At 42.5% G+C, this 15544-nt stretch overlaps 1 protein-coding gene across 4 annotated transcripts in view; it reads right to left on the bottom strand.

Annotated features, from left to right (window-relative positions):
* Positions 1-15231, bottom strand: part of elmod2 (ELMO/CED-12 domain containing 2) — a 52112-nt gene extending 36881 nt beyond the window's left edge. The window contains exons 1-2 of one of the 4 annotated variants that reach the window (XM_063046625.1): positions 14571-15231; positions 11001-11198 (exon numbers count right to left, since the gene is read on the bottom strand). The gene's annotated coding sequence lies outside the window, so the exon portion shown is untranslated. Of the gene's footprint in view, positions 1-11000; positions 11199-14277; positions 14296-14570 lie in introns of those variants that run through there. The other 3 variants (XM_063046624.1, XM_063046628.1, XM_063046626.1) reach the window with 3 other exon arrangements.
* Between the last annotated feature and the right edge of the window lie 313 nt (positions 15232-15544).

Below are 15544 nucleotides of genomic sequence, written 5' to 3' on the forward strand. Positions count from 1 at the left end.
AGTTGGATATTGGGGTTGGCGGCAAAGAGGAAAGACAGCAAGATTTCTGGTGAAGAGAAATTAGAGAGTTAAAGAGTGGAGCAAAGCAATGTTACTATAGACAAACCGAAAGGTATTTATCTAAGAGAATGCAGTATTTGTTACAAGATAGATGAATTAACCATATAAATGGCTATAAATGAATAGGTCATACAGAGATAAAATCATAAGGTGACTAAGATTAGGAGTTCAATAGTGTAGGACAATGACTTTTAGAAGACATTTTAAAAAGATAAAAGGAGGCTGGTAGCCTTGATATTGAAGATTGAGATAAAGGCAGGAGAGAGGAAGCTCTTAGCTCGGAAAAATCATTTTGGGTGGAGCTGAGAACATCAAAGAGAGAAAATGTCAGAATGTGATCTACAGGTTCTGGAATCTGAAACAAAACAGAAATGCTAGAAGAATGCTGATAGTCAAACAGCTTCTGTAGAAAGAGAACCTAGTTAATGATTTACATCAACAACCCTTGCTCAAACTTCATGAATTGTACAGAGACCTCTACAAAACTAATGATAATACAAGACAGGGCAGAAGTTAGAAGTGTATGTAACAAGGGAATAAAAATAAAGACTACTCTATTTAGATTGGGCAAACCAAATGGGGAGGAGAAAAACATATAACCATATAACCATTTAACAATTACAGCACGGAAACAGGCCATCTCGGCCCTTCTAGTCTGTGCCGAACTCTTACCCTATCCTATTCCCACCGACCTGCACTCAGTCCATAATCTTCCATTCCTTTCCTGTTCATAAATCTATCCAATTTAACTTTAAACGACAACATAGAACCTGCCTCAACCACTTCTGCTGGAAGCTCATTCCACACAGCTACCACTCTCTGAGTAAAGAAGTTCCCCCTCATGTTACCCCTAAACTTTTATCCTCTAATTCTCAACCCATGACCTCGTGTTTGAATCTTCCCCACTCTCAATGGAAAAAGTCTAACCACGTCAACTCTATCAATCCCCCTCATAATTTTAAACACCTTTATCAAGTCTCCCCTCAACCTTCTATGCTCCAAAGAATAAAGACCTAACTTGTTCAACCTTTCTCTGTAACTTAGGAGATGAAACCCAGGCAACATTTTAGTAAACCTCCTCTGTACTCTCTCAATCTTATTGACATCTTTCCTATAATTCAGTGACCAGAACTGTACACAATACTCCAGATTTGGCCTTACCAATGCCTTATACAAATTCAACATTACATCCCAACTCCTATACTCAATGTTCTGATTAATAAAGGCCAGCAAACCAAAAGCTTTCTTCACCACCCTATCCACATGAGATTCCATCTTCAGGGAACTATGCACCATTATTCCTAGATCCCTCTGACCTAAAGCATTCTTTAATGCCCTACCACTTACCATGTATGTCCTATTTTGATAGGCATGGGCAATGGGTTTCTCCATCAGTATGTTGGGAACTAATGATCCAGTATTGTGCAATGCCAATCTGTTCACTTATGATCTGGCGGTCAAGGAACAGTGATTACAATACAATAGGATGGATGTGAAATGCAAAATTGAACTAATTTCAACTAGGATCTAAAATATGAACAAAGCAAACTACAAAGGCAATGACTGGGAAATTGATTGCGACAGATTGTGAACTGCATTCAAAAGATATGACAACAAATGAACAATGGCTAACAATTTATAAGTAATATATATATATTTCTTTAAGGCAGAAAAAAAATCAATAGGAAATGTGTTGTAGCCGTGGCTTTCAAGACAAATAAAATATCTTGCTAAGTCAAGCCTTAGGTTGAGAAAATTTCAGATTTCAGCAAACGAAAGTTAAGATGATAATAAACAAGAAAGACTCCAAGAACTTCAAAAGATGTGTAAAAAGATTAGCCACACTAATACATTTTCTCTGTAGGCTGATACAAGTAAATTATTGACAGGGATAAAGACACAATAAGCCTCCTGAAAACAGTGATGGACTATAATCGAGATTGAATATGAACCCCAAACAAGTCAGCTTTAATAAAAATGAAGTATTGGAGAAATTAATGAGACTAAAAGGCAATATATCCTCAGGATCTGTTGATCTGTACACTTGGGGTTTGAAGAAGCTACATAGACAGCAGTGAATCAGAGAATGATTTGCATCTCTCAAAAACTTCACATATTCAAGAACAGTAACCACAAACTGGAAGGTTCCAAATGCAATTTTATAATTTCAGAAAGGAACAAAATAGAAAAAGAGGAACTGCAGATCAATTAATCTGGTATCAGTAGAATCCAATAGAAAAGTGGTGATAGGTCAAAAGGCACTACCAAAGGGTGAGTACAAGAGTGTACAGTAAGTGTCCTGCTGCAATTACACAGTCAAACAAGCCTCTGTAGTAGACATATTTGTGACAAAGTGCAGCAGAAGTTTCTGAAATGGTGGGTTTATCTTCAGCAGAATTATGCTGATCAGGCCTATACTGTGAATTTTAGAGCCAGTGTTCGGGAGGGGGCAGCGGGAAATAAATGTGGGAATTAATCACAAAGAAATATGCAAAATCCTTGCAAAGTTTGTCAGGGTAGAGGCGATGTTTAAGTTCTCTCAGGCTAAAATTCCTACAACCAGCGATAACATAGTCTGCCATTCAGGACTGAGAGAAAAAATTGCCTTCACTCAGAGGATTATGAATCTTTGGAACTTAGAATCAGAATCAGGTTTATTATCACTCACATATTTCGTGAAGCTTGTTGTTTTGTTGTAGCTGTACAGTAGAAAACAAAAAAACTATAAGTTACAATAAAAATAAAATAAAAAGTGCAAAAGATGAATACTGAGGTAGTGCTCATGGTTTCATGAACTACAGAAATCATCGGCAGAGAGAAGAAGCTGTTCATAAAGCATTAAGTGTGTGTCTTTAGGCTCTTGTACCTCTTCCCTGATAGCAGTAATGAGAAGAGTGCAGATCCGGGCTGATGAGAGTCCATAACGATGGATCCCGCCTTCTTGAGGCACCGCCTTTTCAAGGTGTCTGAATATAAGGAAGGAGGGTTGTGCCTGTGATAGAACTGGCTGAGTCAACAACCCTTTGCAGCTTCAGAGTCAAAATCAGAATCAGATTTAATATCACTGGCACATGTTGTGAAATGTGTTGTTTACAACAGCGGTATATTGAACTACATAAGAAAAAAGACTATAAATTACAATAAGAAATATATGTAAAAAATGAAATTAAATAAGTTGTGCAAAAAGAGCAAAACAAATAGTGAGATAGTGTTCATGGATTGATTGTCCATTCAGAAATCTGATGGTGGTAGGGAAGAAAATGTTCCTGAAACTTTGAGTGTGTGTTTTCAGACTCCTGCGCCTCCTCCTTGATGATAGCAATGAGAAGTCAGCATGTCCTGGGTGACGAGGGTCCTTAATGATGGATGCCATCTTTTTCGGGCATCTCCTTTTGAAGGTGACCTTGATCCTGGGAAGACTAGTGTCCATTATGGAACTGGCTGAGTTTACAAATTTCTGCCACTGTTTCTAATCCTGTGCGGTGGCCCCTTCATACCAGACAATAAGAATCAGAATCAGATTTATTAGCACCGGCATGTGACATGAAATTTGTTAACTTAGCCGCAGCAGTTCAATGTAATACATAAACTAGCAGAGGAAAAAAATAATAATAATCAATAAACAAGTAAATCAATTACATATATTGAATAGATTTTAAAAAGCACGCAAAAAACAGTAATACTGCATATTAAAAAAAGTGACATAGTGTTCAAAGATTCAATGTCCATTCAGGAATCTGATGGCAGAGGGGAAGAAGCTGTACCTGAATTGACTGTGTGTGTGCGCCTTCAGGCTTCTATACCTCCTACCTAATGATAACAGTGAGAAAAGGGCATGCCCTGGGTGCTGGAGGTCCTTAATAATGGACTCTGTCTTTCTGAGACACCGCTCCCTAAAGATGTCCTGGATACTTTGTAGGCTAGTGTCCAAGATGAAGCTGACTAGATTTACAACCTTCCACAGCTTCTTTTGGTCCTGTGCAGTAGCCCCTCCATACCAGACAGTGATGCAGCCTGTTAGAATGCTCTCCATTGTACAACTATAGAAGTTTTTGAGTGTATTTGTTGACATGCCAAATCTCTTCAAACTCCTAATAAAGTATAGCCGCTGCCTGTCTTGCCTTCTTTATAACCACATTGATATGTTGGGACCAGGTTAGATCTCCTCAGAGATCTTGACACCCAGGAATTTGAAGCTGCTCACTCTCCCCACTTCTGATCCCTCTATGAGGATTGGTATGTGTTCCTTTGTCTTACTCTTCCTGAAGACCACAATCAGCTCTTTTGTCTTACTGACATTGAGTGCCAGGTTGTTGCTGCAGCACCATTCCACTAGTTGGCATATCTCACTCCTGTACGGCCTCTCGTCACCACCTGAGATTCCACCAACAATGGTTTTATCGTCACCAAATTTATATATGGTATTTGAGCTATGCCTAGCCACACAGTCATTTGTATATAGAGACTAGAGCAGTGGGCTAAGCATGCACCCCTGAGGTGCGCCAGTGTTGATTGTCAGCGAGGAGGATATATTATCACCAATCCGTACAGATTGTGGTCTTCCAGTTAGGAAGTCGAGGATCCAATTGCAGAGGGAGGTACAGAGGTCCAGGTTCTGCAACTACTCAATCAGGATTGTGGAAATGATGGTATTAAATGCTGAGCTATATTCGATGAACAGCATCCCAACGAAGGTGTTTGTGTTGTCCAGGTGGTCTAAAGCCGTGTGGAGAGCCATTGAGATTGCATCTGCTGTTGACCTATTGTGGCAATAGGCAAACTGCAATGAGTCCAGGTCCTTGCTGAGGAAGGAGTTCAGTCTAGACATGATCAACCCCTCAAAGCATTTCACCACTGTCGATGTGAGTGCTACCGGCCAATAGTCATTAAGGCAGCCCACATTATTCTTCTTAGGCACTGGTATAATTGTTGCCTTTTTGAAGCAAATGAGAACTTCCGCCCATAGCAGTCAGAGGTTGAAAATGTCCTTGAATAATCCCACTAGTTGGATGGCACAGGTTTTCAGAGCCTTACCAGGTACTCCATCCGGACCTTCTACCTTGTAAGGGTTCACTCTCTTTACAGACAGCCAAGCATTGGCCTTTGAGATGGAGATCACAGTGTCATCAGGTGCAGCAGGGATCTTCACAGCTGTAGTTGTGTTCTCCTTTTCAAAGCGTGCATAGAAGGTGTTGAGTCCATCTGGTAGTGAAGCATCACTGCCATTCATACTATTGGGTTTCGCTTTGTAGGAAGTAATGTCTTGCAGACCCTGCCAGAGTTGCCATGCATCCAATGTCGCCTCCAACCTTGTTCGTAATTGTCTCTTCGCCCTTGAAATAGCCCTCCGCAGATCATACCTGGTTTTCTGGTACAGGCCTGGGTTGACAGACTTGAATACCACAGATCTAGCCTTCAGCAGATGACATACTTCCTGATTCATCCACAGCTTTTGGTTTGGGAATGTGCAGTAAATCTTTGTGGGCACACACTCATCCACACAGGTTTTAATGAAGTCGGTAACAACTGCAGCATACTCATCCAGGTTCGAAGATGAATCCCTGAATACAGTCCAGTCTGCCGATTCAAAGCAGTCCTGTAGGCACTCCTGTGCTTCCCTTGTCCATACCTTCTTGGTCCTCACTGCTAGTGCTGCAGTCTTCAGTCTCTGCCTATACTCAGGGAGTAGAAGTACAGCTAGGTGATCAGACTTCCCGAAGTGAGGGCATGGAATAGCACGGTAGGCATTCTTGATGGTGGTGTAGCAATGGTCCAGTGTGTTGTTTCCTCTGGTATTGCAAGTGATCTGTTGATGGTAATTGGTAGCGATTTTTTCAGACTGGCCTGGTTAAAATCTCCCAAAGTGATGGTGAAGGTGTTAGGGTGCACTGTTTCGTGCATGTTGATCCCATTACTCAGATTATCTAAAGCAGGGGTAGGCCAAATCTGGCCCACGAGCAAATATTGAGATACTATGCTTATCTAGCCCACGAGCGATTTTTCCTTATTCTGAGTGTTTCATGCGACCTCACTGATGGACATGCATGGCGTCCTGTTACATTGGCCCCAGGTTCCGTTTTGTTCCAAACTAAACACTGGTATATATGAATGACGGGAAGGCAGACTACCTTATTAATATGTATTAGATACACTCTGTGCACAGCAGGTTTTCAGATGGGATTGTTCAAATTTGTAAACAGAAACAGTGTCACTGTGTTTTAACAAGAAATCCACGCTAAATATCCAGATATTTACATGTGCTGCAATACTTGTTGAATAACTGGTGTTTCGAAATAAAATCACAGAAAAAAATTCCAACGGCAATGAATGCAAAATGCAGGAAGGTAAACACTGAGTGCCGAAAAAGCAGTGAAAATGAAGGAAATACCCGTGCCAGCTATGAAGTCTCAAAACATATTGCAGAAAAGATGAAGCCTTTTACAAATGGAGAGTTTGTCAAAGAATGTTTACTGGCAGTGGTGGATATCGTTTGTCCTGAAAAGAAATCTTTATTTGCATCTATCAGCCTGTCAGCAAGAACAATCACACAGCGAGGTGAAGAAATGTCAGCAGATGTTAAAAAGTTGTTTAAGGCAGGGGTCCCCAACCTTTCTTGCACCGCGGACCGGTTTCATATTGACAGTATTCTTGTGGACCGGTCGACCGGGGGTGGTGGTGATAGGGTTGCCAATGGACAAGAGTAGCAGTCAAATACGCTGGGTTTACCCGGAGAAAGACTACAATGACCATGAAGCCTTGCGCGGGCACCAGTGCGCATGCGTGACTTGCGCATGTGTGTACGATTTTATTCTACAAGTCGTTTTTGGCAATTCTGTTCGGGGGGAGGGGGGGTTAATCACGACCGGAATATAGGTGATGTGGCTAATATACTCAATTTCCTTTCTAAAAAGGGTTTATCTAACGAATTTAATGTTAAACACACAGCGCATATTTTCCTCACATGAATATAGTGATAAGTCAATTATCAGGGGAGCCTGAAGTAAGTGTTGAACGAACTTCCAGTAGAAGTGGTAGAGGCAGGTTCGATATTATCATTTAAAGAAAAAATGGATAGGCATATGGACAGGAAAGGATTGAAGGGTTATGGGCTGAGTGCAGGTCGGTGGGACTAGGTGAGTAGCGTTCGGCACGGACTAGAAGGGGAGAGACTGCCTGTTTCCCTGCTGTAATTGTTATATGGTTATATAAGTCACTTGTAAGTCAATAGCATCATAACATTTTAAGTAACGTTTGGATATTAAACACGCAGCGCATATTTTCCCCGTATGAACATATAAAATCATTGCAACACACCAATATCGCTGAATCAGTAAGAGCCCTGGGCTTGTTTTCCTGCAAAAGACGGTCCTATCGAGGGGTGATGGGAGACAGTGATACTCGAACGGGGTTCCTTATGTCCAGTCTATTACGCAATTTGGTTTTCGTTGCATTCATTGCAGAGATATGTTGGAAATGGAAGCAACGTTTTCAGTTGTTTCGTGGCTACCTCAGGATTTTTAGCCTTGACTTTGATCCGGAATGCCGGCAGAGATGTTATGTCAAACATAATTTTCAGCCCGCCGTCATTTGCAAGCTCGAGGAGTTGATCTCCATCCCGCGCTGACATGGATGACGCGTGGGTAATGACCTCGCATGCGTAATGGCTCAACCGTGGCTGTGACAGGGAATGAGGAAAGGTGCAGCTGACTCCTATTGCCAAATCGTATCGCTTCCTCACAGCCCGGTAGCGCATGCTTTGCGGCCCGGTGGTTGGGGACCGCTGGTTTAAGGGATGCCTGCAACGAATTGCAATTTTTTTTCAATTGCGCTTGATAAGAGTACAGACTTGAGAGACACTGCTCAACTTGCAGTGTTTGTGTGAAGAGTGACCTCAACTTTTCTAATTTTTGAAGAGTTTATTCAATTAATTCCTATGAAGGACACGGTTACTGGAGCAGACATTTTTGAAGCTTTGCTGAAAATGATGTCAGAAATGAAACTTAATGTGTCGAAGCTAATTGACATCACAACTGATGGGGCAGCAGCATTGGTGGGATAGAAAAACTAAATTGAGTTCTTTGATTACTAATTGGCACCCTTGGTTAAGCACAAATGATTTCCCAGCATGTGTTATTCATTAATTTGAGGCAAAACATAACTAGATGTATTTAAATGGATAATTCCCACATTTCAAGTTTTCTTTGGCATTTATCGGGCCCACCGTTCGCTCATTAATACGCAATCCGGTTCAGAGAGGCAAAAAAACAGGAATTCTGCAGATGCTGGAAATTCAAGCAACACACATCAAAGTTGCTGGTGAACGCAGCAGGCCAAGCAGCATTTCTAGGAAGAGGTACAGTCGACGTTTCAGGCCTGACGAAGGGTCTCAGCCTGAAACGTCGATTGTACCTCTTCCTAGAGATGCTGCCTGGCCTGCTGCGTTCACCAGCAACTTTGATGTGTGTTGCACAGAGGCAAAAAGGTTGCCAACCCCTGATCTATAGCCTGCTTGACATTGACCTGAGGTGGAATGTAAACTGCTACCAAAATGACCCCAGAGAACTCCAGTGGTAGGTGAAAAGGACAGCATTTTACTGCTAGATATTCCAGGTCTGGTGAGCAGAATTGGGACAGCACTGATATATTTGTGCACCAAGAAGAGTTGATCATGATGCATACTCCTCCACCTCTGCTTTTGAGAGACTCTATAGATCTATCCTGACAGTGTAAGGTAAACTCGTCGATCTGAATCGCTGCATTCGGTACGGAAGGGGTTAACCAGGATTCTGTGAAACAAAGAACACATACGGTCCTAATGTCCCTCTGATCCAGCACCCTGGCTCTGAGATCATTGATTTTATTCACCAGAGACTGTACGTTCACCAGCAAGATGGTCAGTATAGGGAGTTTAAGACCCCGTTTCCTTAAAAGCACTTGTAATCCTGACCTACGCCCACACTTCCTCCGAGGTGTCTCCATGGGCACTTCCGACCACAATCGGTGTTGTTTCCGTCGGTTTTAAGTTTGTTTTAAATGCATTAAGACATCTTTGTTGACTGTACTGACCTTGGAAGCAGTTGTGCTTTTTAGCTGTATCAGGCTGAAATGGAAATATTTAATCATATCCATTGAGAGTACTGCTGCTACTCGAGTTGCGCCTAGGCGTCCCAGAAGTAATGCAACCAGTTAGGATGTTCTTCATGGTACATCTGTAGATACTTGTGAGTCTTTGGTGACAAAGGTTCAAAGGTCCAATTGATGTCAGAGAAATGTATACAATATACATCCTGAAATATTTTTTCTTCGCAACCATCCACGAAAACAGAGGAGTACCCCAAAGAATTAACTACAGTTAAACATAAGAACCCCAAAGTCCCCCCCCAGGTCCCCTCCCTCCCACGCGTAAGCGGCAGCAAGCAACAACCTCCCCTCCCCCCACCGGCCAAAAAAAGCATCGGCACCTGCCATCAAGCACTCAAGTGTGAGCAAAGCAATAGCAAAGACCCAGACTTGAAGACTTCGCATATCACCCAGTATATGACATACCTAACAAGGGAGAAGGAGGTATCTCCATTTTTCCAAGTGAACGGGGAGACATAACAAACAACTCACTGATTTACGACGTTAAAAGTCCGTTACGTCGCTTTTCTCAAGCTCTGTGCCAGAAGATCTCAAAGATCTCGGGTCTCCGGGCACACAGCCACAGATATCCCGACTCCCCCAATGTGACACAGGTCTCCTGCTGTGACACCAATCCTCGAACCACCCATCTCTAGAGCCCTGAGACCCTAGGCTTCCAAATCTGAGCCGGACTCTTAGGCCAAGCCGAACAATAATGGTCAGTTATGGAACCCCGAGAGCGGGTCCCATTCCCGCAAAGAACTGAAGTCAGCGTGTAACTCCTGATCAGGGTCTTCAAAAGAACTTTGAAAAGGAAAAATGAAAGATATTAAAGATGGGCATACCAAATTGCCTCAAATTCCTAATGAAATAAAATTGCTCTAGTGCCTTCTTTGTAATTACATCGATATGTTGAGCTCAGGATAATTCTTCAGAAACGTTGACACCCAGGAACTTGAAACTGCTCAGCCTTTCCACTGCTGATCCTTCGGTGAGGACTGGTGTGTGTTTCCTCGACTTTCCCTTCCTTAAGTCCACAATCAATTCCTTTGTCTTATTGACATTGAGTGTAAGGTTGTTCTTGCGACTCCAGTCCACCAGCAGATCTATCTCATTTCCGTATAACTCCTTGTCGCCATCTAAAATTCTGCCAACAATAGTTGTATCATCAGCAAATTTATGAAAGGCTTTTGAGCTATGCCAATCCACACAATCATGGGAGTAGAGAGAGCAGAGCAGTGGGCTAAACATGCGCCTTGAGGTGCTCCAGTCTTGCTCGTCAATGAGATGTTATTTCCAATTTGCACTGACTGTGATCTCCCAGTGCAGAAGTCAATGATCCAGTTGCAGAGAGAGGTACAGAAGCCCAGATTTTGGACCTTTTGATTAGAACTGAGGGTATGCACACTGATCTGCAACTAGCAGACTAATATAGGTATTCCAGCCTCTTTCCATCCTGGGTATTGGAGCCTCCATACCAGGCAATAATGCAACCAGTCAGAAAGGTCTCTGTGGTACATCTGCTGAAATATGCTAGAACCTTTGGTGACACACCAGGTCTCAAACTCCTCAGGAAGTAGAGTTGTAATGATAAAGAGCTGTTTTTGACGTAGATATTGCAATCAGGTGGTCCAAGACTGAGCAGAGAGTGGAGACTCTGTGAGATTGTGTCTGTTGTACACTGGCTATAGTGGGAGCAAATTGCAGTGAGTGCAGGTTGTGTTCAGGAAAGAGCTAATTCTAATCATGACCACCTTCTCAAAGCATTTCGTCAAAGCAGATGGAAGTGTTACTGAGCAAAAGTTGTTGAGGCAACTCACCTTGCTCTTCGTGGAGATCAGTATGATTACTGCCCTTTTCAAGCAGGTTGGAACCTCTAACTGTAGCAGTGAGAAGCTGGAGATGTCTTTGAACACACCAACCAGTTGGTCATCTCAGGTTTTCAGTACCGTCAGATTTACCATTGGTGCCAGATGCCTTGCGGGGGTTCATCCTGAAGGATGTTCTGACATCAGCCTCTGAGACAGAGATCACAGGGTCGTCAAATCTCTACCAAGATGGCTTGGGAAGGCTCAGTATTTTCATAGCAAGGACTGATAGACTTTTGATGGGAAATTCAGGATATGAGGCTACTGCTGTTAAGCAGCACAGAGGTAAAAGACCAAACATGATCTTGCTGGATGGCAGAGCAGTCACTAAATGTTGTACTTCTGTTTCCATGTTTTTGTGCTTACTGTAACCAGATAATCTTCCCCTCATGTCCCCTCAAATTATATCTGGATTCCTTTAAATATAACAATAGGGATTTGATACAATATTTCCATTCCCACCAAACTCCAATCTTTATTCATTGATGACAACACCCTTTCTGTAAATTTGGACCGAACACTATCCATGACCATTTCCTCACAAAACACACTTCCTGATCACATCACCCCAATAACTGCCTCCCGTAAATACAAGGGTATACAAAATTCTGCTGCCATATTGTAGACACAAGAGATTCTGAAGATGCTGGAAATTTTGAGTACCACACAAAATGATGCAGGAACTCAGCGTGTCAGGCAGCATAATATCATGATGCTAGTGTGACACTTCGATTGCTTGTATCCAGTGCTCCCGATACAGCCTCCTCTACATTGGTGAAACCCCACGTAAATTGGGGAACCACTATGTCGAGTACCTCTGCTCTGTCTGCCAAGAGTGGAATTTCCCCAGTGGCCAACAATTTTAATTCCTATCTCCATTCCCATTCTGACATGTCAGTCTCCCTTGGTGGTTCCTTTGTCCATTCGTTTCACCTCACTAATCTCCCTCCTGCACACAGCCCTACAAACAACTGAAATGCTACACCTGCCCATTTATCTTCTCCATTACCTCCATTCAGAGCCCCAAACAGTTCTTCCAGGTGAGGCAACACTTCACCTGTGAATCTGTTGGGGTCATCTACTGCATTTGGTGCTCCCAATGCAGGCTCCTCTACACTTGTAAAACCCAATGTAAATTGGGGGACCACTTTGTTTAGCGTCTCCGCTCCATCTGCCAAGAGCAGAATTTCCCGGTTACCATCTATTTTAATTCCTATCCTCATTCCTGTACTGACACGTCGGTCCATTGCCTCCTCTTTTGTCACACAGAGGCCACTCTTAGGGTGGAGGAGCAACACCTCATATTCCATCTGGATAGCCTCCAACCTGATGATGTGGGCGTCAATTTCTACTTCCAATGAAAAAAATTCTTCCCTCTTCTTTTATTCCCCACTACGGCATTTTAGCTGTTCTCCACCCCTACCTATCACTTTGCCCTGTGCTTCTCCTCCTTCCCTTTCTCCCAGGTCCATTCTCATCTCCTATCAGGTCCCTTCCTCTCCTTTACCTTTCCCAGCCGCGTGGCTTCACTTATCATCATCTAGCTATCCTCCTTCCCCTCCCCACACCTTTTCATTCTGGCATCTTCTCCCTTCCTTTCTAGTCTTGAAGGAGGATCTTGGCCCGAAACGTCGATTGTTTATTAATTTCCATAGATGCTGCCTGACCTGCTAAGTTCCTGCAGCATTTTGTGTATGTTGCTCTGGATTCCGGCATTGGCAGAAGCTCGGGTTTATGTTGTTTATCCTCATCAGAGTAGTGTTCATGATTTAGTACTGACCAACAGTACTGCTGGTTTGCCCCCTTTAGTCCTAGACTACTGTTACATTTTACTTACAATTTTAGGTAAAACATTCACAGTTACAAACTCAGGGAGGAAAACTAAACAGCTGAACAATGTAATGCCTTGTAATACTGCAAAAGATAAGAGACTCAGCTGTCCATAACGGTGCAAAGCAAATTAGACCTCGCAGCCCCCCCCCCAATGTTATATACCACTGAAATTGCAATTACGAACTCTATAAAAACAACAGGAGATCATATTACCCTTGAAAATGTTGACAAGGCCACATGTGGAGTCCACTCACTTTAAGAAAAGATAGAGTAGCATTGAAAGCAGTTCAAGAGAAATTCACACAGCTATTCTTGGGATGAGGGAATGGTCCCAAAGCCAAAACAGATTGGGTCTGTACTGTTTGGAGTTTGTAAGAATACGGGATGATCTTATTGAACCATGGAAAATCCTAAAATAGCATAACAGGATAAATGCTAAATTGCTAAGAACTAGTAGAAACAGGATCAAGGATACAAATTCAAAGTAATAGGACAATCATTTAAAAGTGAGATACGGAGAAGTTTTTTTCACACAGAATGTGGCAAAACTCTGGAACTCTCTGCCCCAGAGTGTGGTGGAGGTGAGCTCATTAGAAATACTTAAAGCAGAGGCACATCACTTTCTTCAAAGATCAAAGGATTGAGGGATCAAGTATGAAAGGAATCAAGGTAAGACAGGCTTGAGAGTGGCATGTTTCTGCTATCTTTTGTGTTCTGTTCAAGATCAGAGCTCTTCTGGGAGCCATGTCCATACGGTCACTTATATTGATTAAAAAAACATCAGATGTAAAACTTTCACATAACAAACAACTATCACTTGCAGATGTGTTGCATGTTTTTCCTAGCTTTTTGGAAATCAGAACTGAAAGGCCTGGTTCTAACTTTTAAACTGAATTTTCTTAGCCCAAGACTCCCCAATGAATGGAAAAAAAACAATATTTACTTCCCATCAATAATTTAAAAACTGATCAAATTTAAATAATCCAAGTTCCAGGGAATATACTTGTTTACAATACTGCTGTGTTAAATGTGTGGATTCCATGAATACTACCTATAATGTAGTGCTCAGAACTGTTCATCAGAATTTAAAGATGATCCAATCAATATAATAACAGCATCAACTTCTCTCGTTTCCAAGAGTGGATGATTTTTGAAACATAATCCTTGAATACGGTCTGTCCATTGACAGACTTAACCATTGCTGTTAAAAGTTTTCAGGAGTCAGGATTAGAAATTAACTTCCAAACTAATCTGTTCGCCCTTTAGTAAAAGCAACTTGCAATTAGATTTTAGAACCAAACAAACGCGGGAATAATTCGAGCACCAAATACGTTGACGCTTAAAGTACAATTAGTTTAAACAGATGTCTTGTAAAAATAATAAAAAATAGTATTACATTCCACTAACTCCCATCATTTGGGCCATGCAGCTAACGCAGAGACCGCAGGATGAATCCACTTTAAATAAGTAATTTTCAGAACCGTTTGCCATGACGGGAGCTGTTCAGTACAAGCGGCCCCCGTATCAGGTGAGGGGGCGACAGCGATCAATTCAACAAGTTTGCAGCCCTCTCCAGGTATCCCGACAGTGTAACCCGCGGAGACAGAAAACGATATCCCGTGCAGCAAATAACACGGCTAGATGCTCTTTAGTAACACAGAGGGGGGAGACGGGGCTCCTTTTACTCACAGGCCGGGGGGGCTCCAATTAACTTTCTCAGCAGCTCAAGCTTCTCCTCAATCAATCTCCGTCACCAGGCCAACAGCGGCCGGAAATGCGTCACCCAGCCGCCGCCGAACGCGCCGGGTGCAGTGTGCGCCGTAATGGCGGCGATGGGCCGGTTGGTTATTCCAGTCCTCTGCGTGTTGATGGGTTCCAGTAAATTGTGCCTTTTGTTGCAGGATTTTCGTTTTTTAGGGAGTTCGGAAAGCAGTTAAAATGCACGATATAATAAGATTAGCCCATATAGCCAGGTCATGCTCTCTTCTCGCTTCTGTTTTCAGGAAGAAGGCACAGACGCGTCAGGACCCACACCACCATGTCCAGAAACAGTTATTACCCCTCAACCATCAGGCTCATGAATCAGACGGGATAACTTCACTCGCCCTATCACTGAAATCTTCCCATAACCTATGAACTCACCTTCAAGAACTGTTCATCTCGTTCTCGATACTTACTGCTTATTTGTTATTCCTCTTTTTGCATTTGCAGAGCTGTCATTTGCACACTGGTTGCCCTGTTAGAACGGTCTTTGATTAAATCTATTATGGTTATTGGATTTATTATTGAGAGTGCCTGCAAGAAAAAGAATCTCAGGGTTGTATATGGTGACATATGTACTTTGATAATAAATTTACTTTGAACATGAATCACGTGCTTATACACTGATGAAGGGGGTTGAAGCGGATGGCTGTTGCTGGTGTGGGAGAAGGGCTGTGGCGTTCTCAGGCATTGGAGCTGTTTATTGGCAAAGTGGAACCTGAACTAAGGGGTGGGGTTGCTCCTCTTTAGGACCAGGATTAATATTCTTGCAGGGGGTGTTTATGAATGTTTTTGGGAGAGTTTCAACCAGTTTGGTGGAGAATGGGAATATTAAAGGAATTTGAATAGGACAGAGCCAAAGCATGAAGAGGAAGTTGGAAAAGGAGTAAATGAAATAAACA

Source organism: Mobula hypostoma, chromosome 4 (genome assembly GCF_963921235.1).
Source record: "Mobula hypostoma chromosome 4, sMobHyp1.1, whole genome shotgun sequence".
Taxonomy (NCBI): Eukaryota; Metazoa; Chordata; class Chondrichthyes; order Myliobatiformes; family Myliobatidae; genus Mobula; species Mobula hypostoma.